Source organism: Chiloscyllium plagiosum, unplaced genomic scaffold (assembly GCF_037043375.1).
Source record: "Chiloscyllium plagiosum isolate Xiang-an unplaced genomic scaffold, Cpla_swu_hap1 HiC_scaffold_27, whole genome shotgun sequence".
NCBI lineage: Eukaryota > Metazoa > Chordata > Chondrichthyes > Orectolobiformes > Hemiscylliidae > Chiloscyllium > Chiloscyllium plagiosum.
Genome location: NW_028270165.1, coordinates 55,161,833 through 55,186,197, shown reverse-complemented (window position 1 = coordinate 55,186,197; position 24,365 = coordinate 55,161,833). Strand labels below are relative to the sequence as shown.

The 24,365-nt window shown below is 48.8% G+C and overlaps 1 protein-coding gene and 8 non-coding genes across 9 annotated transcripts in view; 8 read left to right on the top strand and 1 right to left on the bottom strand.

Annotated features, from left to right (window-relative positions):
* The window catches only part of LOC148144133 (uncharacterized), a 278,667-nt gene that overhangs the window by 85,493 nt on the left and 168,809 nt on the right, over positions 1-24,365 (bottom strand).
* trnap-ugg (transfer RNA proline (anticodon UGG)) lies at positions 2,842-2,931 on the top strand. The gene is given in 2 exon segments: positions 2,842-2,877; positions 2,896-2,931. It is a non-coding gene; the product is annotated as a tRNA-Pro (tRNA).
* On the top strand, positions 5,674-5,763 carry trnap-ugg (transfer RNA proline (anticodon UGG)). The gene is given in 2 exon segments: positions 5,674-5,709; positions 5,728-5,763. It is a non-coding gene; the product is annotated as a tRNA-Pro (tRNA).
* Positions 8,506-8,595, top strand: trnap-ugg (transfer RNA proline (anticodon UGG)). The gene is given in 2 exon segments: positions 8,506-8,541; positions 8,560-8,595. It is a non-coding gene; the product is annotated as a tRNA-Pro (tRNA).
* Positions 11,338-11,427, top strand: trnap-ugg (transfer RNA proline (anticodon UGG)). Its single transcript is given in 2 exon segments — positions 11,338-11,373; positions 11,392-11,427. It is a non-coding gene; the product is annotated as a tRNA-Pro (tRNA).
* On the top strand, positions 14,165-14,254 carry trnap-ugg (transfer RNA proline (anticodon UGG)). Its single transcript is given in 2 exon segments — positions 14,165-14,200; positions 14,219-14,254. It is a non-coding gene; the product is annotated as a tRNA-Pro (tRNA).
* trnap-ugg (transfer RNA proline (anticodon UGG)) lies at positions 17,010-17,099 on the top strand. Its single transcript is given in 2 exon segments — positions 17,010-17,045; positions 17,064-17,099. It is a non-coding gene; the product is annotated as a tRNA-Pro (tRNA).
* On the top strand, positions 19,842-19,931 carry trnap-ugg (transfer RNA proline (anticodon UGG)). Its single transcript is given in 2 exon segments — positions 19,842-19,877; positions 19,896-19,931. It is a non-coding gene; the product is annotated as a tRNA-Pro (tRNA).
* On the top strand, positions 22,687-22,776 carry trnap-ugg (transfer RNA proline (anticodon UGG)). Its single transcript is given in 2 exon segments — positions 22,687-22,722; positions 22,741-22,776. It is a non-coding gene; the product is annotated as a tRNA-Pro (tRNA).

Here is a 24,365-nt window from a genome sequence, read left to right as displayed (position 1 = left end):
CTTGCTGTCTGGCTCGTTGGTCTAGGGGTATGATTTCGCTTTGGGTCTTCGTCGACGTAGATTTGCGAGAGGTCCCGGGTTCAAATCCCGGACGAGCCCGCGGTTTATGCCTTGTGCAAAAGTGCCTCTTCCATTTTCTCAAAAAGTACGTTCGTTAAACGAGGTTGGGCTCCCTGGAGAACCAATGGGACAGAAAGCAGCGAAGTGTAATGATTGGAGGTTGCGGTGTTTGAGGGATGTCAGCGATGAGGGTGGATTGGAAATTTGGGATAGCTCTCTTCGGAGATCCGAAGTTTGAAATCTGGCCCCATTGAAGCTTTCCAAGTTACACGAAGTCGAGACAGAGAAAGTAATGTAGTCAAAATGCTCCCACGCCTGAAAGGATCGGCAACGATTCGGCGGAGATTTAAAGTCATGAGGAAAAGAACCAAAAGTGACATTAGGGAGAACGCTTTCGTACAGGGAGTGATTGGGGTCAGTAAATCCCTAACTGACACTGACAAAGAGGCAGATTCATGAGACGCAAACGGGAATTCGGTGGTCATGTTTAAAGTAACAATGTGCAGAATTACATGGAGAAGGCAAGAGAATGATACGAATAGAGACCCACGTTTACTTACTGTGTCGACCCAGCAGAGCGAAGGTGGGCCGCATGGCGTCTATTCAGAGTGAAATCACAGTTCGACCAACAGAATGTGGGAAGTTAGAAAAAGTTTATATTTACACAGCCTCCATACGTCTGCGCAACACCATATAAGACGACAGCAGTGGAGATCTTTGACAACAGTCTCGTCAGACGAAAGGCTAAAGGGACCTGTGGAAAACAGAACTGTGCATATGAGCAGAGTGGCGCAGCGGGAGCGTGCTGGGCCCATAACCCAGAGGTCGATGGATCGAAACCATCCTCTGCTATTGTTCACTGTCTCCTTGAGCGGTGGGACTCCGTTTGGCATCTTGCCTTTCAAAAGACTTCCTGACTGTCTGAATGCCCCGTATCATACCATATAGTATGGCGAAACTCACACCGTTCAAGTGACGGGCTTTTGGAGGTCTGAGTGGTCTTCTCCTGTTCTTCGTTGGTTTCCTATGAACTGAACCGCAAAACCACTTCTCTGAGATGCCAATGAGCTGATAAAGTTGAAACGCATGCCTTGCGGTTTCGTGCCTTCCCTGCAGTAATTCGCCACGCCGGTTCCGACGTGAATGACAAGCAGATGTTCTGGAAACTCTTTGCTGCTTGCAATTCTTGGAGCAAAGTAGAATGTATTTCACACTGAGCAAGTTTCAGCTGGCTCAGAGTCTCCAGTGTACATTGCTCTCTTTCCCGCCAGCTCAGAGAGAGAACAATAGGAGGGACAAAGGAGTGAATAACGATCCGTGTGGGAGGGTGAATAACTGTTAATGGAGAGCGTTCGTGGCTAACAATAAGTAGTGTGTCGTAGCAGACTATGTGATAACAAGGGACTCGTATGTGTGTGGTAGGGGTCAAGGATATGGGGGATTTCAGGCCCTAAAATCGTGCAACTCGATCTTGAAGACCGGAGGGCTGTAGGGTTTTGAAGTGGAATATGAGGCGTTGTTCTTCCATCTGGAGCTGAGCTTTGCTGGAGCACTGCTGCAAGCCTGAGACAGAGATTTTGGCCAGGGAACAGGGTGGCGTGTTAAAGTGGCAGGAAAGCAGAAGCTCAGGTCCGTTTTTTGCGGGCAGAACCGAGGTGTTCTGCGAAGCAGTCATCCAGATTATACTTCATGCTCGGTTGGGGACACGACACTATGAGCGGCGAATGCAGGAGACTAGGTTGCGGCAAATGTGCAGGTGAAGTGCTGCTTCACCTGGAAGGTATGTTCGAGTCTGGAAGGATATTCAGGAGGGAGCGAGTAAATTGTGCTTCTGAGTGAAATCACGGTTCGCAAAAACAGAATGTGGCAATTTAGACAGAGTTAATATTTGCTTGTGGGTGATATGTCTGCCGGTGCGTGATGGGAGCATAACCCAGAAGGGAAACCATCTTTCCTATTCACTCAATGTTGTCTTTAGCAGCTTGTTGTGCACCTCGCCTTCTCATCTGCTTTCCAAAAATCTTCGACGTAAATATTTCACATTGATATACTGGCCCAAAATGCACAGTTGAGATGACACACTCGTGGAGGTCTGCGGGGTCTTCTCCTGTTCTCTGTACCCTATGTTGAGGAGGGTAATGCTTGTCACTGGTCAGTCCGGTGTCAGAGAAAAGTTTAGAAAGAAAACGGTTTAATTTTCTGCCAGTAGAGAGGGCCCTGTTCCTGGGGACGGGCAAACGGCAGCTCAGAGACAGAATGAGAAGCAGCTGTTCATAGAGTCATAGAGATGTACAGCATGGAAACAGACCCTTCGGTCCAACCCGTCCATGCCGACCAGATATCCCACCCCAATCTAGTCCCACCTGCCAGCACCCGGCCCATATACCTCCAAACCCTTCCTATTCATATATCCATCCAAACGCCACTTAAATGTTGCATTTGTACCAGCCTCCGCCACTTTCTCTGGCAGCTCATTCCATGCACGCACTACCCTCTGCGTGAAAATGTTGCCGCTTAGGTCTCTTTTATATCTTTCCCCTCTCACCCTAAATCTATGCCCTCTAGTTCTTGACTCCCCGACCCCAGGGAAAAGACTTTGCCTATTTATCCTATCCATGCCCCTCATAATTTTGTAAACCTCCATAAAGTCACCCTTCAGCCTCCGACGTTGCAGAGAAAACAGCCCCAGCCTGTTCAATGTCAACTATACTTCACTCTGAGCAAGACTCAGCTGGTTCAAGAGGTAGAGCGGGGGGTGGGGTGGAAGCGCGCTTGCTGTCTGGCTCGTTGGTCTAGGGGTATGATTCTCGCTTTGGGTCTTCGTCGACGTAGATTTGCGAGAGGTCCCGGGTTCAAATCCCGGACGAGCCCGCGGTTTATGCCTTGTGCAAAAGTGCCTCTTCCATTTTCTCAAAAAGTACGTTCGTTAAACGAGGTTGGGCTCCCTGGAGAACCAATGGGACAGAAAGCAGCGAAGTGTAATGATTGGAGGTTGCGGTGTTTGAGGGATGTCAGCGATGAGGGTGGATTGGAAATTTGGGATAGCTCTCTTCGGAGATCCGAAGTTTGAAATCTGGCCCCATTGAAGCTTTCCAAGTTACGCGAAGTCGAGACAGAGAAAGTAATGTAGTCAAAATGCTCCCACGCCTGAAAGGATCGGCAACGATTCGGCGGAGATTTAAAGTCATGAGGAAAAGAACCAAAAGTGACATTAGGGAGAACGCTTTCGTACAGGGAGTGATTGGGGTCAGTAAATCCCTAACTGACACTGACAAAGAGGCAGATTCATGAGACGCAAACGGGAATTCGGTGGTCATGTTTAAAGTAACAATGTGCAGAATTACATGGAGAAGGCAAGAGAATGATACGAATAGAGACCCACGTTTACTTACTGTGTCGACCCAGCAGAGCGAAGGTGGGCCGCATGGCGTCTATTCAGAGTGAAATCACAGTTCGACCAACAGAATGTGGGAAGTTAGAAAAAGTTTATATTTACACAGCCTCCATACGTCTGCGCAACACCATATAAGACGACAGCAGTGGAGATCTTTGACAACAGTCTCGTCAGACGAAAGGCTAAAGGGACCTGTGGAAAACGGAACTGCGCATAAGAGCAGAGTGGCGCAGCGGGAGCGTGCTGGGCCCATAACCCAGCGGTCGATGGATCGAAACCATCCTCTGCTATTGTTCACTGTCTCCTTGAGCGATGGGACTCCGTTTGGCATCTTGCCTTTCAAAAGACTTCCTGACTGTCTGAATGCCCCGTATCATACCATATAGTATGGCGAAACTCACACCGTTCAAGTGACGGGCTTTTGGAGGTCTGAGTGGTCTTCTCCTGTTCTTCGTTGGTTTCCTATGAACTGAACCGCAAAACCACTTCTCTGAGATGCCAATGAGCTGATAAAGTTGAAACGCATGCCTTGCGGTTTCGTGCCTTCCCTGCAGTAATTCGCCACGCCGGTTCCGACGTGAATGACAAGCAGATGTTCTGGAAACTCTTTGCTGCTTGCAATTCTTGGAGCAAAGTAGAATGTATTTCACACTGAGCAAGTTTCAGCTGGCTCAGAGTCTCCAGTGTACATTGCTCTCTTTCCCGCCAGCTCAGAGAGAGAACAATAGGAGGGACAAAGGAGTGAATAACGATCCGTGTGGGAGGGTGAATAACTGTTAATGGAGAGCGTTCGTGGCTAACAATAAGTAGTGTGTCGTAGCAGACTATGTGATAACAAGGGACTCGTATGTGTGTGGTAGGGGTCAAGGATATGGGGGATTTCAGGCCCTAAAATCGTGCAACTCGATCTTGAAGACCGGAGGGCTGTAGGGTTTTGAAGTGGAATATGAGGCGTTGTTCTTCCATCTGGAGCTGAGCTTTGCTGGAGCACTGCTGCAAGCCTGAGACAGAGATTTTGGCCAGGGAACAGGGTGGCGTGTTAAAGTGGCAGGAAAGCAGAAGCTCAGGTCCGTTTTTTGCGGGCAGAACCGAGGTGTTCTGCGAAGCAGTCATCCAGATTATACTTCATGCTCGGTTGGGGACACGACACTATGAGCGGCGAATGCAGGAGACTAGGTTGCGGCAAATGTGCAGGTGAAGTGCTGCTTCACCTGGAAGGTATGTTCGAGTCGGGAAGGATATTCAGGAGGGAGCGAGTAAATTGTGCTTCTGAGTGAAATCACGGTTCGCAAAAACAGAATGTGGCAATTTAGACAGAGTTAATATTTGCTTGTGGGTGATATGTCTGCCGGTGCGTGATGGGAGCATAACCCAGAAGGGAAACCATCTTTCCTATTCACTCAATGTTGTCTTTAGCAGCTTGTTGTGCACCTCGCCTTCTCATCTGCTTTCCAAAAATCTTCGACGTAAATATTTCACATTGATATACTGGCCCAAAATGCACAGTTGAGATGACACACTCGTGGAGGTCTGCGGGGTCTTCTCCTGTTCTCTGTACCCTATGTTGAGGAGGGTAATGCTTGTCACTGGTCAGTCCGGTGTCAGAGAAAAGTTTAGAAAGAAAACGGTTTAATTTTCTGCCAGTAGAGAGGGCCCTGTTCCTGGGGACGGGCAAACGGCAGCTCAGAGACAGAATGAGAAGCAGCTGTTCATAGAGTCATAGAGATGTACAGCATGGAAACAGACCCTTCGGTCCAACCCGTCCATGCCGACCAGATATCCCACCCCAATCTAGTCCCACCTGCCAGCACCCGGCCCATATACCTCCAAACCCTTCCTATTCATATATCCATCCAAACGCCACTTAAATGTTGCATTTGTACCAGCCTCCGCCACTTTCTCTGGCAGCTCATTCCATGCACGCACTACCCTCTGCGTGAAAATGTTGCCGCTTAGGTCTCTTTTATATCTTTCCCCTCTCACCCTAAATCTATGCCCTCTAGTTCTTGACTCCCCGACCCCAGGGAAAAGACTTTGCCTATTTATCCTATCCATGCCCCTCATAATTTTGTAAACCTCCATAAAGTCACCCTTCAGCCTCCGACGTTGCAGAGAAAACAGCCCCAGCCTGTTCAATGTCAACTATACTTCACTCTGAGCAAGACTCAGCTGGTTCAAGAGGTAGAGCGGGGGGTGGGGTGGAAGCGCGCTTGCTGTCTGGCTCGTTGGTCTAGGGGTATGATTCTCGCTTTGGGTCTTCGTCGACGTAGATTTGCGAGAGGTCCCGGGTTCAAATCCCGGACGAGCCCGCGGTTTATGCCTTGTGCAAAAGTGCCTCTTCCATTTTCTCAAAAAGTACGTTCGTTAAACGAGGTTGGGCTCCCTGGAGAACCAATGGGACAGAAAGCAGCGAAGTGTAATGATTGGAGGTTGCGGTGTTTGAGGGATGTCAGCGATGAGGGTGGATTGGAAATTTGGGATAGCTCTCTTCGGAGATCCGAAGTTTGAAATCTGGCCCCATTGAAGCTTTCCAAGTTACGCGAAGTCGAGACAGAGAAAGTAATGTAGTCAAAATGCTCCCACGCCTGAAAGGATCGGCAACGATTCGGCGGAGATTTAAAGTCATGAGGAAAAGAACCAAAAGTGACATTAGGGAGAACGCTTTCGTACAGGGAGTGATTGGGGTCAGTAAATCCCTAACTGACACTGACAAAGAGGCAGATTCATGAGACGCAAACGGGAATTCGGTGGTCATGTTTAAAGTAACAATGTGCAGAATTACATGGAGAAGGCAAGAGAATGATACGAATAGAGACCCACGTTTACTTACTGTGTCGACCCAGCAGAGCGAAGGTGGGCCGCATGGCGTCTATTCAGAGTGAAATCACAGTTCGACCAACAGAATGTGGGAAGTTAGAAAAAGTTTATATTTACACAGCCTCCATACGTCTGCGCAACACCATATAAGACGACAGCAGTGGAGATCTTTGACAACAGTCTCGTCAGACGAAAGGCTAAAGGGACCTGTGGAAAACGGAACTGCGCATAAGAGCAGAGTGGCGCAGCGGGAGCGTGCTGGGCCCATAACCCAGCGGTCGATGGATCGAAACCATCCTCTGCTATTGTTCACTGTCTCCTTGAGCGATGGGACTCCGTTTGGCATCTTGCCTTTCAAAAGACTTCCTGACTGTCTGAATGCCCCGTATCATACCATATAGTATGGCGAAACTCACACCGTTCAAGTGACGGGCTTTTGGAGGTCTGAGTGGTCTTCTCCTGTTCTTCGTTGGTTTCCTATGAACTGAACCGCAAAACCACTTCTCTGAGATGCCAATGAGCTGATAAAGTTGAAACGCATGCCTTGCGGTTTCGTGCCTTCCCTGCAGTAATTCGCCACGCCGGTTCCGACGTGAATGACAAGCAGATGTTCTGGAAACTCTTTGCTGCTTGCAATTCTTGGAGCAAAGTAGAATGTATTTCACACTGAGCAAGTTTCAGCTGGCTCAGAGTCTCCAGTGTACATTGCTCTCTTTCCCGCCAGCTCAGAGAGAGAACAATAGGAGGGACAAAGGAGTGAATAACGATCCGTGTGGGAGGGTGAATAACTGTTAATGGAGAGCGTTCGTGGCTAACAATAAGTAGTGTGTCGTAGCAGACTATGTGATAACAAGGGACTCGTATGTGTGTGGTAGGGGTCAAGGATATGGGGGATTTCAGGCCCTAAAATCGTGCAACTCGATCTTGAAGACCGGAGGGCTGTAGGGTTTTGAAGTGGAATATGAGGCGTTGTTCTTCCATCTGGAGCTGAGCTTTGCTGGAGCACTGCTGCAAGCCTGAGACAGAGATTTTGGCCAGGGAACAGGGTGGCGTGTTAAAGTGGCAGGAAAGCAGAAGCTCAGGTCCGTTTTTTGCGGGCAGAACCGAGGTGTTCTGCGAAGCAGTCATCCAGATTATACTTCATGCTCGGTTGGGGACACGACACTATGAGCGGCGAATGCAGGAGACTAGGTTGCGGCAAATGTGCAGGTGAAGTGCTGCTTCACCTGGAAGGTATGTTCGAGTCTGGAAGGATATTCAGGAGGGAGCGAGTAAATTGTGCTTCTGAGTGAAATCACGGTTCGCAAAAACAGAATGTGGCAATTTAGACAGAGTTAATATTTGCTTGTGGGTGATATGTCTGCCGGTGCGTGATGGGAGCATAACCCAGAAGGGAAACCATCTTTCCTATTCACTCAATGTTGTCTTTAGCAGCTTGTTGTGCACCTCGCCTTCTCATCTGCTTTCCAAAAATCTTCGACGTAAATATTTCACATTGATATACTGGCCCAAAATGCACAGTTGAGATGACACACTCGTGGAGGTCTGCGGGGTCTTCTCCTGTTCTCTGTACCCTATGTTGAGGAGGGTAATGCTTGTCACTGGTCAGTCCGGTGTCAGAGAAAAGTTTAGAAAGAAAACGGTTTAATTTTCTGCCAGTAGAGAGGGCCCTGTTCCTGGGGACGGGCAAACGGCAGCTCAGAGACAGAATGAGAAGCAGCTGTTCATAGAGTCATAGAGATGTACAGCATGGAAACAGACCCTTCGGTCCAACCCGTCCATGCCGACCAGATATCCCACCCCAATCTAGTCCCACCTGCCAGCACCCGGCCCATATACCTCCAAACCCTTCCTATTCATATATCCATCCAAACGCCACTTAAATGTTGCATTTGTACCAGCCTCCGCCACTTTCTCTGGCAGCTCATTCCATGCACGCACTACCCTCTGCGTGAAAATGTTGCCGCTTAGGTCTCTTTTATATCTTTCCCCTCTCACCCTAAATCTATGCCCTCTAGTTCTTGACTCCCCGACCCCAGGGAAAAGACTTTGCCTATTTATCCTATCCATGCCCCTCATAATTTTGTAAACCTCCATAAAGTCACCCTTCAGCCTCCGACGTTGCAGAGAAAACAGCCCCAGCCTGTTCAATGTCAACTATACTTCACTCTGAGCAAGACTCAGCTGGTTCAAGAGGTAGAGCGGGGGGTGGGGTGGAAGCGCGCTTGCTGTCTGGCTCGTTGGTCTAGGGGTATGATTCTCGCTTTGGGTCTTCGTCGCCGTAGATTTGCGAGAGGTCCCGGGTTCAAATCCCGGACGAGCCCGCGGTTTATGCCTTGTGCAAAAGTGCCTCTTCCATTTTCTCAAAAAGTACGTTCGTTAAACGAGGTTGGGCTCCCTGGAGAACCAATGGGACAGAAAGCAGCGAAGTGTAATGATTGGAGGTTGCGGTGTTTGAGGGATGTCAGCGATGAGGGTGGATTGGAAATTTGGGATAGCTCTCTTCGGAGATCCGAAGTTTGAAATCTGGCCCCATTGAAGCTTTCCAAGTTACGCGAAGTCGAGACAGAGAAAGTAATGTAGTCAAAATGCTCCCACGCCTGAAAGGATCGGCAACGATTCGGCGGAGATTTAAAGTCATGAGGAAAAGAACCAAAAGTGACATTAGGGAGAACGCTTTCGTACAGGGAGTGATTGGGGTCAGTAAATCCCTAACTGACACTGACAAAGAGGCAGATTCATGAGACGCAAACGGGAATTCGGTGGTCATGTTTAAAGTAACAATGTGCAGAATTACATGGAGAAGGCAAGAGAATGATACGAATAGAGACCCACGTTTACTTACTGTGTCGACCCAGCAGAGCGAAGGTGGGCCGCATGGCGTCTATTCAGAGTGAAATCACAGTTCGACCAACAGAATGTGGGAAGTTAGAAAAAGTTTATATTTACACAGCCTCCATACGTCTGCGCAACACCATATAAGACGACAGCAGTGGAGATCTTTGACAACAGTCTCGTCAGACGAAAGGCTAAAGGGACCTGTGGAAAACGGAACTGCGCATAAGAGCAGAGTGGCGCAGCGGGAGCGTGCTGGGCCCATAACCCAGCGGTCGATGGATCGAAACCATCCTCTGCTATTGTTCACTGTCTTCTTGAGCGATGGGACTCCGTTTGGCATCTTGCCTTTCAAAAGACTTCCTGACTGTCTGAATGTCCCGTATCATACCATATAGTATGGCGAAACTCACACCGTTCAAGTGACGGGCTTTTGGAGGTCTGAGTGGTCTTCTCCTGTTCTTCGTTGGTTTCCTATGAACTGAACCGCAAAACCACTTCTCTGAGATGCCAATGAGCTGATAAAGTTGAAACGCATGCCTTGCGGTTTCGTGCCTTCCCTGCAGTAATTCGCCACGCCGGTTCCGACGTGAATGACAAGCAGATGTTCTGGAAACTCTTTGCTGCTTGCAATTCTTGGAGCAAAGTAGAATGTATTTCACACTGAGCAAGTTTCAGCTGGCTCAGAGTCTCCAGTGTACATTGCTCTCTTTCCCGCCAGCTCAGAGAGAGAACAATAGGAGGGACAAAGGAGTGAATAACGATCCGTGTGGGAGGGTGAATAACTGTTAATGGAGAGCGTTCGTGGCTAACAATAAGTAGTGTGTCGTAGCAGACTATGTGATAACAAGGGACTCGTATGTGTGTGGTAGGGGTCAAGGATATGGGGGATTTCAGGCCCTAAAATCGTGCAACTCGATCTTGAAGACCGGAGGGCTGTAGGGTTTTGAAGTGGAATATGAGGCGTTGTTCTTCCATCTGGAGCTGAGCTTTGCTGGAGCACTGCTGCAAGCCTGAGACAGAGATTTTGGCCAGGGAACAGGGTGGCGTGTTAAAGTGGCAGGAAAGCAGAAGCTCAGGTCCGTTTTTTGCGGGCAGAACCGAGGTGTTCTGCGAAGCAGTCATCCAGATTATACTTCATGCTCGGTTGGGGACACGACACTATGAGCGGCGAATGCAGGAGACTAGGTTGCGGCAAATGTGCAGGTGAAGTGCTGCTTCACCTGGAAGGTATGTTCGAGTCTGGAAGGATATTCAGGAGGGAGCGAGTAAATTGTGCTTCTGAGTGAAATCACGGTTCGCAAAAACAGAATGTGGCAATTTAGACAGAGTTAATATTTGCTTGTGGGTGATATGTCTGCCGGTGCGTGATGGGAGCATAACCCAGAAGGGAAACCATCTTTCCTATTCACTCAATGTTGTCTTTAGCAGCTTGTTGTGCACCTCGCCTTCTCATCTGCTTTCCAAAAATCTTCGACGTAAATATTTCACATTGATATACTGGCCCAAAATGCACAGTTGAGATGACACACTCGTGGAGGTCTGCGGGGTCTTCTCCTGTTCTCTGTACCCTATGTTGAGGAGGGTAATGCTTGTCACTGGTCAGTCCGGTGTCAGAGAAAAGTTTAGAAAGAAAACGGTTTAATTTTCTGCCAGTAGAGAGGGCCCTGTTCCTGGGGACGGGCAAACGGCAGCTCAGAGACAGAATGAGAAGCAGCTGTTCATAGAGTCATAGAGATGTACAGCATGGAAACAGACCCTTCGGTCCAACCCGTCCATGCCGACCAGATATCCCACCCCAATCTAGTCCCACCTGCCAGCACCCGGCCCATATACCTCCAAACCCTTCCTATTCATATATCCATCCAAACGCCACTTAAATGTTGCATTTGTACCAGCCTCCGCCACTTTCTCTGGCAGCTCATTCCATGCACGCACTACCCTCTGCGTGAAAATGTTGCCGCTTAGGTCTCTTTTATATCTTTCCCCTCTCACCCTAAATCTATGCCCTCTAGTTCTTGACTCCCCGACCCCAGGGAAAAGACTTTGCCTATTTATCCTATCCATGCCCCTCATAATTTTGTAAACCTCCATAAAGTCACCCTTCAGCCTCCGACGTTGCAGAGAAAACAGCCCCAGCCTGTTCAATGTCAACTATACTTCACTCTGAGCAAGACTCAGCTGGTTCAAGAGGTAGAGCGGGGGGTGGGGTGGAAGCGCGCTTGCTGTCTGGCTCGTTGGTCTAGGGGTATGATTCTCGCTTTGGGTCTTCGTCGACGTAGATTTGCGAGAGGTCCCGGGTTCAAATCCCGGACGAGCCCGCGGTTTATGCCTTGTGCAAAAGTGCCTCTTCCATTTTCTCAAAAAGTACGTTCGTTAAACGAGGTTGGGCTCCCTGGAGAACCAATGGGACAGAAAGCAGCGAAGTGTAATGATTGGAGGTTGCGGTGTTTGAGGGATGTCAGCGATGAGGGTGGATTGGAAATTTGGGATAGCTCTCTTCGGAGATCCGAAGTTTGAAATCTGGCCCCATTGAAGCTTTCCAAGTTACGCGAAGTCGAGACAGAGAAAGTAATGTAGTCAAAATGCTCCCACGCCTGAAAGGATCGGCAACGATTCGGCGGAGATTTAAAGTCATGAGGAAAAGAACCAAAAGTGACATTAGGGAGAACGCTTTCGTACAGGGAGTGATTGGGGTCAGTAAATCCCTAACTGACACTGACAAAGAGGCAGATTCATGAGACGCAAACGGGAATTCGGTGGTCATGTTTAAAGTAACAATGTGCAGAATTACATGGAGAAGGCAAGAGAATGATACGAATAGAGACCCACGTTTACTTACTGTGTCGACCCAGCAGAGCGAAGGTGGGCCGCATGGCGTCTATTCAGAGTGAAATCACAGTTCGACCAACAGAATGTGGGAAGTTAGAAAAAGTTTATATTTACACAGCCTCCATACGTCTGCGCAACACCATATAAGACGACAGCAGTGGAGATCTTTGACAACAGTCTCGTCAGACGAAAGGCTAAAGGGACCTGTGGAAAACGGAACTGCGCATAAGAGCAGAGTGGCGCAGCGGGAGCGTGCTGGGCCCATAACCCAGCATGGATCGAAACCATCCTCTGCTATTGTTCACTGTCTCCTTGAGCGATGGGACTCCGTTTGGCATCTTGCCTTTCAAAAGACTTCCTGACTGTCTGAATGCCCCGTATCATACCATATAGTATGGCGAAACTCACACCGTTCAAGTGACGGGCTTTTGGAGGTCTGAGTGGTCTTCTCCTGTTCTTCGTTGGTTTCCTATGAACTGAACCGCAAAACCACTTCTCTGAGATGCCAATGAGCTGATAAAGTTGAAACGCATGCCTTGCGGTTTCGTGCCTTCCCTGCAGTAATTCGCCACGCCGGTTCCGACGTGAATGACAAGCAGATGTTCTGGAAACTCTTTGCTGCTTGCAATTCTTGGAGCAAAGTAGAATGTATTTCACACTGAGCAAGTTTCAGCTGGCTCAGAGTCTCCAGTGTACATTGCTCTCTTTCCCGCCAGCTCAGAGAGAGAACAATAGGAGGGACAAAGGAGTGAATAACGATCCGTGTGGGAGGGTGAATAACTGTTAATGGAGAGCGTTCGTGGCTAACAATAAGTAGTGTGTCGTAGCAGACTATGTGATAACAAGGGACTCGTATGTGTGTGGTAGGGGTCAAGGATATGGGGGATTTCAGGCCCTAAAATCGTGCAACTCGATCTTGAAGACCGGAGGGCTGTAGGGTTTTGAAGTGGAATATGAGGCGTTGTTCTTCCATCTGGAGCTGAGCTTTGCTGGAGCACTGCTGCAAGCCTGAGACAGAGATTTTGGCCAGGGAACAGGGTGGCGTGTTAAAGTGGCAGGAAAGCAGGAGCTCAGGTCCGTTTTTTGCGGGCAGAACCGAGGTGTTCTGCGAAGCAGTCATCCAGATTATACTTCATGCTCGGTTGGGGACACGACACTATGAGCGGCGAATGCAGGAGACTAGGTTGCGGCAAATGTGCAGGTGAAGTGCTGCTTCACCTGGAAGGTATGTTCGAGTCTGGAAGGATATTCAGGAGGGAGCGAGTAAATTGTGCTTCTGAGTGAAATCACGGTTCGCAAAAACAGAATGTGGCAATTTAGACAGAGTTAATATTTGCTTGTGGGTGATATGTCTGCCGGTGCGTGATGGGAGCATAACCCAGAAGGGAAACCATCTTTCCTATTCACTCAATGTTGTCTTTAGCAGCTTGTTGTGCACCTCGCCTTCTCATCTGCTTTCCAAAAATCTTCGACGTAAATATTTCACATTGATATACTGGCCCAAAATGCACAGTTGAGATGACACACTCGTGGAGGTCTGCGGGGTCTTCTCCTGTTCTCTGTACCCTATGTTGAGGAGGGTAATGCTTGTCACTGGTCAGTCCGGTGTCAGAGAAAAGTTTAGAAAGAAAACGGTTTAATTTTCTGCCAGTAGAGAGGGCCCTGTTCCTGGGGACGGGCAAACGGCAGCTCAGAGACAGAATGAGAAGCAGCTGTTCATAGAGTCATAGAGATGTACAGCATGGAAACAGACCCTTCGGTCCAACCCGTCCATGCCGACCAGATATCCCACCCCAATCTAGTCCCACCTGCCAGCACCCGGCCCATATACCTCCAAACCCTTCCTATTCATATATCCATCCAAACGCCACTTAAATGTTGCATTTGTACCAGCCTCCGCCACTTTCTCTGGCAGCTCATTCCATGCACGCACTACCCTCTGCGTGAAAATGTTGCCGCTTAGGTCTCTTTTATATCTTTCCCCTCTCACCCTAAATCTATGCCCTCTAGTTCTTGACTCCCCGACCCCAGGGAAAAGACTTTGCCTATTTATCCTATCCATGCCCCTCATAATTTTGTAAACCTCCATAAAGTCACCCTTCAGCCTCCGACGTTGCAGAGAAAACAGCCCCAGCCTGTTCAATGTCAACTATACTTCACTCTGAGCAAGACTCAGCTGGTTCAAGAGGTAGAGCGGGGGGTGGGGTGGAAGCGCGCTTGCTGTCTGGCTCGTTGGTCTAGGGGTATGATTCTCGCTTTGGGTCTTCGTCGACGTAGATTTGCGAGAGGTCCCGGGTTCAAATCCCGGACGAGCCCGCGGTTTATGCCTTGTGCAAAAGTGCCTCTTCCATTTTCTCAAAAAGTACGTTCGTTAAACGAGGTTGGGCTCCCTGGAGAACCAATGGGACAGAAAGCAGCGAAGTGTAATGATTGGAGGTTGCGGTGTTTGAGGGATGTCAGCGATGAGGGTGGATTGGAAATTTGGGATAGCTCTCTTCGGAGATCCGAAGTTTGAAATCTGGCCCCATTGAAGCTTTCCAAGTTACGCGAAGTCGAGACAGAGAAAGTAATGTAGTCAAAATGCTCCCACGCCTGAAAGGATCGGCAACGATTCGGCGGAGATTTAAAGTCATGAGGAAAAGAACCAAAAGTGACATTAGGGAGAACGCTTTCGTACAGGGAGTGATTGGGGTCAGTAAATCCCTAACTGACACTGACAAAGAGGCAGATTCATGAGACGCAAACGGGAATTCGGTGGTCATGTTTAAAGTAACAATGTGCAGAATTACATGGAGAAGGCAAGAGAATGATACGAATAGAGACCCACGTTTACTTACTGTGTCGACCCAGCAGAGCGAAGGTGGGCCGCATGGCGTCTATTCAGAGTGAAATCACAGTTCGACCAACAGAATGTGGGAAGTTAGAAAAAGTTTATATTTACACAGCCTCCATACGTCTGCGCAACACCATATAAGACGACAGCAGTGGAGATCTTTGACAACAGTCTCGTCAGACGAAAGGCTAAAGGGACCTGTGGAAAACGGAACTGTGCATAAGAGCAGAGTGGCGCAGCGGGAGCGTGCTGGGCCCATAACCCAGAGGTCGATGGATCGAAACCATCCTCTGCTATTGTTCACTGTCTCCTTGAGCGACTTGCCTTTGCGATGGGACTCCGTTTGGCATCTTGCCTTTCAAAAGACTTCCTGACTGTCTGAATGCCCCGTATCATACCATATAGTATGGCGAAACTCACACCGTTCAAGTGACGGGCTTTTGGAGGTCTGAGTGGTCTTCTCCTGTTCTTCGTTGGTTTCCTATGAACTGAACCGCAAAACCACTTCTCTGAGATGCCAATGAGCTGATAAAGTTGAAACGCATGCCTTGCGGTTTCGTGCCTTCCCTGCAGTAATTCGCCACGCCGGTTCCGACGTGAATGACAAGCAGATGTTCTGGAAACTCTTTGCTGCTTGCAATTCTTGGAGCAAAGTAGAATGTATTTCACACTGAGCAAGTTTCAGCTGGCTCAGAGTCTCCAGTGTACATTGCTCTCTTTCCCGCCAGCTCAGAGAGAGAACAATAGGAGGGACAAAGGAGTGAATAACGATCCGTGTGGGAGGGTGAATAACTGTTAATGGAGAGCGTTCGTGGCTAACAATAAGTAGTGTGTCGTAGCAGACTATGTGATAACAAGGGACTCGTATGTGTGTGGTAGGGGTCAAGGATATGGGGGATTTCAGGCCCTAAAATCGTGCAACTCGATCTTGAAGACCGGAGGGCTGTAGGGTTTTGAAGTGGAATATGAGGCGTTGTTCTTCCATCTGGAGCTGAGCTTTGCTGGAGCACTGCTGCAAGCCTGAGACAGAGATTTTGGCCAGGGAACAGGGTGGCGTGTTAAAGTGGCAGGAAAGCAGGAGCTCAGGTCCGTTTTTTGCGGGCAGAACCGAGGTGTTCTGCGAAGCAGTCATCCAGATTATACTTCATGCTCGGTTGGGGACACGACACTATGAGCGGCGAATGCAGGAGACTAGGTTGCGGCAAATGTGCAGGTGAAGTGCTGCTTCACCTGGAAGGTATGTTCGAGTCTGGAAGGATATTCAGGAGGGAGCGAGTAAATTGTGCTTCTGAGTGAAATCACGGTTCGCAAAAACAGAATGTGGCAATTTAGACAGAGTTAATATTTGCTTGTGGGTGATATGTCTGCCGGTGCGTGATGGGAGCATAACCCAGAAGGGAAACCATCTTTCCTATTCACTCAATGTTGTCTTTAGCAGCTTGTTGTGCACCTCGCCTTCTCATCTGCTTTCCAAAAATCTTCGACGTAAATATTTCACATTGATATACTGGCCCAAAATGCACAGTTGAGATGACACACTCGTGGAGGTCTGCGGGGTCTTCTCCTGTTCTCTGTACCCTATGTTGAGGAGGGTAATGCTTGTCACTGGTCAGTCCGGTGTCAGAGAAAAGTTTAGAAAGAAAACGGTTTAATTTTCTGCCAGTAGAGAGGGCCCTGTTCCTGGGGACGGGCAAACGGCAGCTCAGAGACAGAATGAGAAGCAGCTGTTCATAGAGTCATAGAGATGTACAGCATGGAAACAGACCCTTCGGTCCAACCCGTCCATGCCGACCAGATATCCCACCCCAATCTAGTCCCACCTGCCAGCACCCGGCCCATATACCTCCAAACCCTTCCTATTCATATATCCATCCAAACGCCTCTTAAATGTTGCATTTGTACCAGCCTCCGCCACTTTCTCTGGCAGCTCATTCCATGCACGCACTACCCTCTGCGTGAAAATGTTGCCGCTTAGGTCTCTTTTATATCTTTCCCCTCTCACCCTAAATCTATGCCCTCTAGTTCTTGACTCCCCGACCCCAGGGAAAAGACTTTGCCTATTTATCCTATCCATGCCCCTCATAATTTTGTAAACCTCCATAAAGTCACCCTTCAGCCTCCGACGTTGCAGAGAAAACAGCCCCAGCCTGTTCAATGTCAACTATACTTCACTCTGAGCAAGACTCAGCTGGTTCAAGAGGTAGAGCTGGGGGTGGGGTGGAAGCGCGCTTGCTGTCTGGCTCGTTGGTCTAGGGGTATGATTCTCGCTTTGGGTCTTCGTCGACGTAGATTTGCGAGAGGTCCCGGGTTCAAATCCCGGACGAGCCCGCGGTTTATGCCTTGTGCAAAAGTGCCTCTTCCATTTTCTCAAAAAGTACGTTCGTTAAACGAGGTTGGGCTCCCTGGAGAACCAATGGGACAGAAAGCAGCGAAGTGTAATGATTGGAGGTTGCGGTGTTTGAGGGATGTCAGCGATGAGGGTGGATTGGAAATTTGGGATAGCTCTCTTCGGAGATCCGAAGTTTGAAATCTGGCCCCATTGAAGCTTTCCAAGTTACGCGAAGTCGAGACAGAGAAAGTAATGTAGTCAAAATGCTCCCACGCCTGAAAGGATCGGCAACGATTCGGCGGAGATTTAAAGTCATGAGGAAAAGAACCAAAAGTGACATTAGGGAGAACGCTTTCGTACAGGGAGTGATTGGGGTCAGTAAATCCCTAACTGACACTGACAAAGAGGCAGATTCATGAGACGCAAACGGGAATTCGGTGGTCATGTTTAAAGTAACAATGTGCAGAATTACATGGAGAAGGCAAGAGAATGATACGAATAGAGACCCACGTTTACTTACTGTGTCGACCCAGCAGAGCGAAGGTGGGCCGCATGGCGTCTATTCAGATTGAAATCACAGTTCGACCAACAGAATGTGGGAAGTTAGAAAAAGTTTATATTTACACAGCCTCCATACGTCTGCGCAACACCATATAAGACGACAGCAGTGGAGATCTTTGACAACAGTCTCGTCAGACGAAAGGCTAAAGGGACCTGTGGAAAACGGAACTGTGCATAAGAGCAGAGTGGCGCAGCGGGAGCGTGCTGGGCCCATAACCCAGAGGTCGATGGATCGAAACCATCCTCTGCTATTGTTCACTGTCTCCTTGAGCGATGGGACTCCGTTTGGCATCTTGCCTTTCAAAAGACTTCCTGACTGTCTGAATGCCCCGTATCATACCATATAGTATGGCGAAACTCACACCGTTCAAGTGACGGGCTTTTGGAGGTCTGAGTGGTCTTCTCCTGTTCTTCGTTGGTTTCCTATGAACTGAACCGCAAAACCACTTCTCTGAGATGCCAATGAGCTGATAAAGTTGAAACGCATGCCTTGCGGTTTCGTGCCTTCCCTGCAGTAATTCGCCACGCCGGTTCCGACGTGAATGACAAGCAGATGTTCTGGAAACTCTTTGCTGCTTGCAATTCTTGGAGCAAAGTAGAATGTATTTCACACTGAGCAAGTTTCAGCTGGCTCAGAGTCTCCAGTGTACATTGCTCTCTTTCCCGCCAGCTCAGAGAGAGAACAATAGGAGGGACAAAGGAGTGAATAACGATCCGTGTGGGAGGGTGAATAACTGTTAATGGAGAGCGTTCGTGGCTAACAATAAGTAGTGTGTCGTAGCAGACTATGTGATAACAAGGGACTCGTATGTGTGTGGTAGGGGTCAAGGATATGGGGGATTTCAGGCCCTAAAATCGTGCAACTCGATCTTGAAGACCGGAGGGCTGTAGGGTTTTGAAGTGGAATATGAGGCGTTGTTCTTCCATCTGGAGCTGAGCTTTGCTGGAGCACTGCTGCAAGCCTGAGACAGAGATTTTGGCCAGGGAACAGGGTGGCGTGTTAAAGTGGCAGGAAAGCAGAAGCTCAGGTCCGTTTTTTGCGGGCAGAACCGAGGTGTTCTGCGAAGCAGTCATCCAGATTATACTTCATGCTCGGTTGGGGACACGACACTATGAGCGGCGAATGCAGGAGACTAGGTTGCGGCAAATGTGCAGGTGAAGTGCTGCTTCACCTGGAAGGTATGTTCGAGTCTGGAAGGATATTCAGGAGGGAGCGAGTAAATTGTGCTTCTGAGTGAAATCACGGTTCGCAAAAACAGAATGTGGCAATTTAGACAGAGTTAATATTTGCTTGTGGGTGATATGTCTGCCGGTGCGTGATGGGAGCATAACCCAGAAGGGAAACCATCTTTCCTATTCACTCAATGTTGTCTTTAGCAGCTTGTTGTGCACCTCGCCTTCTCATCTGCTTTCCAAAAATCTTCGACGTAAATATTTCACATTGATATACTGGCCCAAAATGCACAGTTGAGATGACACACTCGTGGAGGTCTGCGGGGTCTTCTCCTGTTCTCTGTACCCTATGTTGAGGAGGGTAATGCTTGTCACTGGTCAGTCCGGTGTCAGAGAAAAGTTTAGAAAGAAAACGGTTTAATTTTCTGCCAGTAGAGAGGGCCCTGTTCCTGGGGACGGGCAAACGGCAGCTCAGAGACAGAATGAGAAGCAGCTGTTCATAGAGTCATAGAGATGTACAGCATGGAAACAGACCCTTCGGTCCAACCCGTCCATGCCGACCAGATATCCCACCCCAATCTAGTCCCACCTGCCAGCACCCGGCCCATATACCTCCAAACCCTTCCTATTCATATATCCATCCAAACGCCACTTAAATGTTGCATTTGTACCAGCCTCTGCCACTTTCTCTGGCAGCTCATTCCATGCACGCACTACCCTTTGCGTGAAAATGTTGCCGCTTAGGTCTCTTTTATATCTTTCCCCTCTCACCCTAAATCTATGCCCTCTAGTTCTTGACTCCCCGACCCCAGGGAAAAGACTTTGCCTATTTATCCTATCCATGCCCCTCATAATTTTGTAAACCTCCATAAAGTCACCCTTCAGCCTCCGACGTTGCAGAGAAAACAGCCCCAGCCTGTTCAATGTCAACTATACTTCACTCTGAGCAAGACTCAGCTGGTTCAAGAGGTAGAGCGGGGGGTGGGGTGGAAGCGCGCTTGCTGTCTGGCTCGTTGGTCTAGGGGTATGATTCTCGCTTTGGGTCTTCGTCGACGTAGATTTGCGAGAGGTCCCGGGTTCAAATCCCGGACGAGCCCGCGGTTTATGCCTTGTGCAAAAGTGCCTCTTCCATTTTCTCAAAAAGTACGTTCGTTAAACGAGGTTGGGCTCCCTGGAGAACCAATGGGACAGAAAGCAGCGAAGTGTAATGATTGGAGGTTGCGGTGTTTGAGGGATGTCAGCGATGAGGGTGGATTGGAAATTTGGGATAGCTCTCTTCGGAGATCCGAAGTTTGAAATCTGGCCCCATTGAAGCTTTCCAAGTTACGCGAAGTCGAGACAGAGAAAGTAATGTAGTCAAAATGCTCCCACGCCTGAAAGGATCGGCAACGATTCGGCGGAGATTTAAAGTCATGAGGAAAAGAACCAAAAGTGACATTAGGGAGAACGCTTTCGTACAGGGAGTGATTGGGGTCAGTAAATCCCTAACTGACACTGACAAAGAGGCAGATTCATGAGACGCAAACGGGAATTCGGTGGTCATGTTTAAAGTAACAATGTGCAGAATTACATGGAGAAGGCAAGAGAATGATACGAATAGAGACCCACGTTTACTTACTGTGTCGACCCAGCAGAGCGAAGGTGGGCCGCATGGCGTCTATTCAGAGTGAAATCACAGTTCGACCAACAGAATGTGGGAAGTTAGAAAAAGTTTATATTTACACAGCCTCCATACGTCTGCGCAACACCATATAAGACGACAGCAGTGGAGATCTTTGACAACAGTCTCGTCAGACGAAAGGCTAAAGGGACCTGTGGAAAACGGAACTGTGCATAAGAGCAGAGTGGCGCAGCGGGAGCGTGCTGGGCCCATAACCCAGAGGTCGATGGATCGAAACCATCCTCTGCTATTGTTCACTGTCTCCTTGAGCGACTTGCCTTTGCGATGGGACTCCGTTTGGCATCTTGCCTTTCAAAAGACTTCCTGACTGTCTGAATGCCCCGTATCATACCATATAGTATGGCGAAACTCACACCGTTCAAGTGACGGGCTTTTGGAGGTCTGAGTGGTCTTCTCCTGTTCTTCGTTGGTTTCCTATGAACTGAACCGCAAAACCACTTCTCTGAGATGCCAATGAGCTGATAAAGTTGAAACGCATGCCTTGCGGTTTCGTGCCTTCCCTGCAGTAATTCGCCACGCCGGTTCCGACGTGAATGACAAGCAGATGTTCTGGAAACTCTTTGCTGCTTGCAATTCTTGGAGCAAAGTAGAATGTATTTCACACTGAGCAAGTTTCAGCTGGCTCAGAGTCTCCAGTGTACATTGCTCTCTTTCCCGCCAGCTCAGAGAGAGAACAATAGGAGGGACAAAGGAGTGAATAACGATCCGTGTGGGAGGGTGAATAACTGTTAATGGAGAGCGTTCGTGGCTAACAATAAGTAGTGTGTCGTAGCAGACTATGTGATAACAAGGGACTCGTATGTGTGTGGTAGGGGTCAAGGATATGGGGGATTTCAGGCCCTAAAATCGTGCAACTCGATCTTGAAGACCGGAGGGCTGTAGGGTTTTGAAGTGGAATATGAGGCGTTGTTCTTCCATCTGGAGCTGAGCTTTGCTGGAGCACTGCTGCAAGCCTGAGACAGAGATTTTGGCCAGGGAACAGGGTGGCGTGTTAAAGTGGCAGGAAAGCAGAAGCTCAGGTCCGTTTTTTGCGGGCAGAACCGAGGTGTTCTGCGAAGCAGTCATCCAGATTATACTTCATGCTCGGTTGGGGACACGACACTATGAGCGGCGAATGCAGGAGACTAGGTTGCGGCAAATGTGCAGGTGAAGTGCTGCTTCACCTGGAAGGTATGTTCGAGTCTGGAAGGATATTCAGGAGGGAGCGGGTAAATTGTGCTTCTGAGTGAAATCACGGTTCGCAAAAACAGAATGTGGCAATTTAGACAGAGTTAATATTTGCTTGTGGGTGATATGTCTGCCGGTGCGTGATGGGAGCATAACCCAGAAGGGAAACCATCTTTCCTATTCACTCAATGTTGTCTTTAGCAGCTTGTTGTGCACCTCGCCTTCTCATCTGCTTTCCAAAAATCTTCGACGTAAATATTTCACATTGATATACTGGCCCAAAATGCACAGTTGAGATGACACACTCGTGGAGGTCTGCGGGGTCTTCTCCTGTTCTCTGTACCCTATGTTGAGGAGGGTAATGCTTGTCACTGGTCAGTCCGGTGTCAGAGAAAAGTTTAGAAAGAAAACGGTTTAAATTTCTGCCAGTAGAGAGGGCCCTGTTCCTGGGGACGGGCAAACGGCAGCTCAGAGACAGAATGAGAAGCAGCTGTTCATAGAGTCATAGAGATGTACAGCATGGAAACAGACCCTTCGGTCCAACCCGTCCATGCCGACCAGATATCCCACCCCAATCTAGTCCCACCTGCCAGCACCCGGCCCATATACCTCCAAACCCTTCCTATTCATATATCCATCCAAACGCCACTTAAATGTTGCATTTGTACCAGCCTCCGCCACTTTCTCTGGCAGCTCATTCCATGCACGCACTACCCTCTGCGTGAAAATGTTGCCGCTTAGGTCTCTTTTATATCTTTCCCCTCTCACCCTAAATCTATGCCCTCTAGTTCTTGACTCCCCGACCCCAGGGAAAAGACTTTGCCTATTTATCCTATCCATGCCCCTCATAATTTTGTAAACCTCCATAAAGTCACCCTTCAGCCTCCGACGTTGCAGAGAAAACAGCCCCAGCCTGTTCAATGTCAACTATACTTCACTCTGAGCAAGACTCAGCTGGTTCAAGAGGTAGAGCGGGGGGTGGGGTGGAAGCACGCTTGCTGTCTGGCTCGTTGGTCTAGGGGTATGATTCTCGCTTTGGGTCTTCGTCGACGTAGATTTTCGAGAGGTCCCGGGTTCAAATCCCGGACGAGCCCGCGGTTTATGCCTTGTGCAAAAGTGCCTCTTCCATTTTCTCAAAAAGTACGTTCGTTAAACGAGGTTGGGCTCCCTGGAGAACCAATGGGACAGAAAGCAGCGAAGTGTAATGATTGGAGGTTGCGGTGTTTGAGGGATGTCAGCGATGAGGGTGGATTGGAAATTTGGGATAGCTCTCTTCGGAGATCCGAAGTTTGAAATCTGGCCCCATTGAAGCTTTCCAAGTTACGCGAAGTCGAGACAGAGAAAGTAATGTAGTCAAAATGCTCCCACGCCTGAAAGGATCGGCAACGATTCGGCGGAGATTTAAAGTCATGAGGAAAAGAACCAAAAGTGACATTAGGGAGAACGCTTTCGTACAGGGAGTGATTGGGGTCAGTAAATCCCTAACTGACACTGACAAAGAGGCAGATTCATGAGACGCAAACGGGAATTCGGTGGTCATGTTTAAAGTAACAATGTGCAGAATTACATGGAGAAGGCAAGAGAATGATACGAATAGAGACCCACGTTTACTTACTGTGTCGACCCAGCAGAGCGAAGGTGGGCCGCATGGCGTCTATTCAGAGTGAAATCACAGTTCGACCAACAGAATGTGGGAAGTTAGAAAAAGTTTATATTTACACAGCCTCCATACGTCTGCGCAACACCATATAAGACGACAGCAGTGGAGATCTTTGACAACAGTCTCGTCAGACGAAAGGCTAAAGGGACCTGTGGAAAACGGAACTGCGCATAAGAGCAGAGTGGCGCAGCGGGAGCGTGCTGGGCCCATAACCCAGCGGTCGATGGATCGAAACCATCCTCTGCTATTGTTCACTGTCTCCTTGAGCGATGGGACTCCGTTTGGCATCTTGCCTTTCAAAAGACTTCCTGACTGTCTGAATGCCCCGTATCATACCATATAGTATGGCGAAACTCACACCGTTCAAGTGACGGGCTTTTGGAGGTCTGAGTGGTCTTCTCCTGTTCTTCGTTGGTTTCCTATGAACTGAACCGCAAAACCACTTCTCTGAGATGCCAATGAGCTGATAAAGTTGAAACGCATGCCTTGCGGTTTCGTGCCTTCCCTGCAGTAATTCGCCACGCCGGTTCCGACGTGAATGACAAGCAGATGTTCTGGAAACTCTTTGCTGCTTGCAATTCTTGGAGCAAAGTAGAATGTATTTCACACTGAGCAAGTTTCAGCTGGCTCAGAGTCTCCAGTGTACATTGCTCTCTTTCCCGCCAGCTCAGAGAGAGAACAATAGGAGGGACAAAGGAGTGAATAACGATCCGTGTGGGAGGGTGAATAACTGTTAATGGAGAGCGTTCGTGGCTAACAATAAGTAGTGTGTCGTAGCAGACTATGTGATAACAAGGGACTCGTATGTGTGTGGTAGGGGTCAAGGATATGGGGGATTTCAGGCCCTAAAATCGTGCAACTCGATCTTGAAGACCGGAGGGCTGTAGGGTTTTGAAGTGGAATATGAGGCGTTGTTCTTCCATCTGGAGCTGAGCTTTGCTGGAGCACTGCTGCAAGCCTGAGACAGAGATTTTGGCCAGGGAACAGGGTGGCGTGTTAAAGTGGCAGGAAAGCAGAAGCTCA